This window comes from Lathyrus oleraceus, chromosome 3, assembly GCF_024323335.1.
Source record: "Lathyrus oleraceus cultivar Zhongwan6 chromosome 3, CAAS_Psat_ZW6_1.0, whole genome shotgun sequence".
Classification (NCBI taxonomy): Eukaryota; Viridiplantae; Streptophyta; class Magnoliopsida; order Fabales; family Fabaceae; genus Lathyrus; species Lathyrus oleraceus.
In genome coordinates, this window is record NC_066581.1 from 234977733 (window position 1) to 234982468 (window position 4736).

A 4736-nucleotide genomic window follows, 5' to 3' on the forward strand; every position below is an offset into this window, starting at 1 on the left:
TCTACTTCCTGAATGTTTCTTAGAGGCATTTCATCACGTCTTGAAATGTTTCCAGTGCGTTGGCATCTATCACACTTGACAATGAAAGCATAGACATCACGCTATATGGTAGGCCAGAATAGGCCAGCTTGAAGAATCTTGGCGTATGTCTTAGAGGTGCTTGCATGTCCACCATAAGGTGCAGAATGACAATGCTCGATAATATTATTTACCTCTTCTTCTGGAACGCAACGGCGAAAAATGCCATCTTTACCCCTTTTGAAAAGGAGCGGTTCGTCCCAATAGAAGTTTCTCACATCATGGAAGAATTTCTTCTTGCGGTGGTAGTCAAGATCATGGGGTACTATATCAGCAGCTAGGTAATTAACGAAATCTGCATACCAGGGTACGTTATTTATTGCTAAGGAATTTTGGGAATGCTCAAACGGATCTAGGTTATTGTCTTCAATGGTTTCTACTCTAGCGATCAGTCTATCATAGGCGAAATCATCATTTATGGGTACTAGTTCAGGTTTTAGATGTTCTAGCCTAGAAAGGTGATCGACTACTACATTTTCAGTGCCTTTTTTATCTCTTATGTCTAAATCAAACTCTTGTAGTAATAGAATCCATCGGAGTAACCTGGGCTTGGCATCTTTTTTACTTAATAGGTAACGAATGGCAGCATGATCGGTGTAAACAATAATTTTTGCTCCTACTAGATAAGATCTAAATTTGTCTATAGCGAAAACTACAGTGAGTAATTCTTTTTCGGTTGTTGCGTAGTTAAGTTGGGCAACATCTAGGGTTCTACTGGCATAATAAATGGCATGTAATTTTTTATCTTTCCTTTGTCCTAGAACGGCTCCAACTGCATAATCACTAGCATCGCACATTATCTCAAAAGGTTCCGACCAATCGGGCGGTTTCATAATGGGTGCAGAGATTAATGCTTGCTTTAAAAGATTAAATGCGTCATTACATTTTTCATCGAAAATGAATTCAGCATCTTTCATTAAAAGTCCGGTTAACGGTTTAGTTATTTTGGAGAAGTCCTTAATAAAACGCCGGTAGAATCCAGCGTGTCCAAGAAAGCTTCGGACTTCTCTGATGGTTTTTGGGGGTTTTAGATTTTCTATAACTTCTATTTTAGCTTTATCTACCTCTATACCTTTTTCGGAAACTATATGTCCTAAAACTATTCCTTCGGTCACCATGAAATGACATTTTTCCCAATTTAGCACGAGGTTCACCTCCACGCATCTCTCCAGGATTTTCTCAAGGTTAGCAAGACAATTGTGAAAATTGAATCCGCAAACCGAGAAATCGTCCATAAACACTTCCATGATACCATCTAGGTAATCTGCAAAGATTGACATCATGCAGCGTTGGAAAGTAGCTGGGGCATTACAGAGGCCGAAAGGCATTCGTCTGTAGGCAAAGGTTCCATAGGGGCATGTAAAGGTAGTTTTTTCTTGAACTTCGGGGTGAATAGCTATTTGGAAGAATCCAGAGTATCCATCTAGATAGCAGAAGTAAGAGTGTCTGGCTAGACGCTCCAACATCTGGTCTATGAATGGTAAAGGGAAATGGTCCTTCCTAGTTGCTTTATTTAATTTTCTATAATCTATACACATCCGCCATCCTCCTTCTAAACGTTTTGCTACATGTTCGCCTTTATCGTTTTGTACGACTGTGATGCCCCCCTTTTTAGGTACTACATGCACAGGGCTTACCCACTTACTATCCGAGATCTGATAGATTATACCTGCCTCAAGTAACTTAAGAACTTCCTTCTTAACAACATCACTCATTATAGGGTTTATTCTTCTCTGATGCTCCCTAGAGGGTTTTGAATCTTCTTCGAGCGAAATCCGATGCATGCATACGGATGGGCTTATACCTTTCAGGTCAGAGATATTATATCCTAAGGTTGAGGGTTATCTTCGTAAAACGTCTAAAAGTTGGTTCTTTTCCTCATGGCTCAAGGTAGCACTAACTATAACTGGACGGTTCATCTTTTCATCGAGGAACTCATATCTCAGGTTCTTAGGCAGTTCCTTAAGTTCTAAGGTTGGTTTCTTAGGGCATGGCATAGGATCTGGGGTAAGGGATAAACATTCGTAAAGGTTATCATCGATGTAAGGTTCTTTAAAGTCATCATCTTCCTTTATGGGGGTTGATGGTAACTTGATTGTTTTTATAATTTCTTTTTGTTCTAATTCTCTAACACATTCATCAATGATATCTAAGGCATAACACGAGTCTCCCATCACAGGTGCCATAAGAAATTTCGAAAGTATAAATTCTATTTTTTCGTCACCTACCTCAAATGTCAACTTTCCTTTCTTGACATCTATTATGGCTCCTGTAGTCGATAAGAATGGTCTACCTAGACGAATTGGTATATCATTGTCCTCTTTGATGTCCATGACGACAAAATCAGTAGGGATAAATAACTGACCTATCCTAACAGGAACATCTTCCAAAATTCATATCGGATATTTGACAGATCTATCGGCTAACTGAAGTGACATCTTAGTGGGTTGTAATTCTCCTAAGTTTAACCTCTCACAAACTGCTAGAGGCATTAAGCTCACACTAGCTCCTAAGTCTAGAAAAGCTTTATCGATGACATGATTACCCAAAAGGCAAGGAATGGAGAAATTTCCAGGATCTTTATCTTTCTTTGCTAATTTGTCCTCGGAAATAGCATTACATTCCAAAGGCTTCGGATCGTCAAGTCTACGTTTGTTGGTAAGGATGTCTTTCAGAAACTTTGCATAAGAAGGTATTTGGGTGATGGCTTTTGTGAAAGGGATTTCTACATGAAGTTTTTCTATAACTTTAATAATTTTTTGGTACTGTTTATTGATTTGGGTTTGTTTGAGTCTTTGAGGATATGGTATAGGTGGTTTATATGGCGGGGGCGGTACGTAAATTTTATCTTTAGGTTCTTCTCCTTTATCTCGACCTTCCTGGTTTTCAGATTCCTCTGGTTCCTTTACTTCGTCCGGGGGTTTGGTACATTCCTTAGAAGTTTCGGGTTCGCTTAATCTTGGGTTTGGTGGCTCATCATAAGCGTTCCCACTTCTTAGGGTAATGGCATTGGCTTGTCCTCTCGGATTTTGTTGAGGTTGTCCAGAGAATTGTCCTCCAGGTGTAGTCTGAGGGGCTTGGTTTAAAGCTACCTGAGAGATATGGGTTTCAAGCATCTTGGTATGAGTAACTATTTGGTCAACCTTGGTTCCTAACTGAGTAATCAATTCGTTAACATGAATGTTTTGATTCATGAACTCCTTGTTTTGTTGGGTTTGAGCGGTGATAAAATTTTCCATAATTTTCTCAAGGCTCGGTTTTGGTGGTATAGGTTGCATAGGTTGATTTGATCTAAGGGCTTGATAACTAGGTCTCGGGGGTGCATTATTTTGAATAGGGTTATTATTTTTATAGGAGAAGTTCGGGTGATTCCTCCATCCAGGGTTATAGGTATTCGAATATGGGTTCCCTTGGGTGTAGTTCACTTGCTCGGAGTGGGTTTCGTTCAATAGACTGCATTCTGCGGATTGGTGTCCTTGGGTTCCACATATCTCACAATCCGACGAAACTGCGGCTACAGTATTCGGGTTTATGCACATATGCTCGACCTTAAGGGCTAATGTGTCCATTTTAGCATACATCATGTCTATAGAGCTTAGTCCATGCACTCCTCCTTGGGCTTCCTTTTTCTCAACTGTCGCTCGTTCGACTCCCCATGGTTGATGGTTTTGAGCTATGTCTTCGATGAGGGCACTAGCTTCAGGATGAGGTTTGTTCATCAGAGCACCGCCTGCGGCAGCGTCGATGGTCATCTTTGTGTTATAATGAAATCCATTATAGAAGGTTTGAAGGATTAACCAATTTTCTAAACCATGATGTGGGCATGCTCGTAACAACTCTTTATATCTCTCCCAAGCTTCGAACAACGATTCTCCATGGTTTTGGGTAAATCTAGTTATATGGTTTCGAAGAACGGCGGTCTTACTCGGGGGAAAATATCTAGCAAGAAAAACTCTTCTAAGGTTATCCCAAGTCGTAATGGAATTGGATGGAAGGGAATCTAACCATGATAGAGCTTTATCTCTGAGGGAAAAAGAAAATAATCTTAAATGTATTACCTCAGGAGAAGCTCCATTGGTTTTAAAAGTATCTGCTAATTGAAGAAATAATTTTAAATGTTGGTTAGGGTTCTCGGTAGCGAGACCCGCGAATTGTCTATGTTGCACTAGTTGCAATAGGGATGGTTTAAGTTCAAAATTATTGGCTGGGATAGTTGGGTTTACTATACTAGAACTAGGTTCTTCATTAGATGGTTGAGCGAAGTCCTTAAGAGGTCTTTGGTTTTGATCTTCGGCCATACCTCTCTTAATTCTATGAAAGAATAAACGTGCGCGAGCGTAACGTTCAGGTTCCACCAGAGGGTTTACTAAATTTAAACTTCCGGTGCCACGAGTTCTTCGCATTGACCGGCGGGAAATAACCTAAGTCTAAACGATATAACAACAAGAAAATGAAATTTGACGAAATTGGTCCCCGGCAACGGCGCCAAAAACTTGATGCGTGCTTTTCGCAAGTATACGAACGCGTTAGAGTAATATAAAAGATTATCGTATCCACAGAGACCAAGTGTCAATCTATCGTTATCTGTCGTTATGGTGTTTATCAAAGGCTGTCAAAATAAGTGTTTTGTAGTGTGTAATAAAAAGTAAAGTATTGAA

At 39.9% G+C, this 4736-nt stretch overlaps 1 non-coding gene across 1 annotated transcript; it reads left to right on the forward strand.

Annotated features, from left to right (window-relative positions):
• Positions 1-3885: 3885 nt before the first annotated feature.
• Positions 3886-3992, forward strand: LOC127133016 (small nucleolar RNA R71). Its single transcript, XR_007807016.1, has one exon. It is a non-coding gene; the product is annotated as a small nucleolar RNA R71 (small nucleolar RNA).
• The last annotated feature ends 744 nt before the right edge of the window (positions 3993-4736 follow it).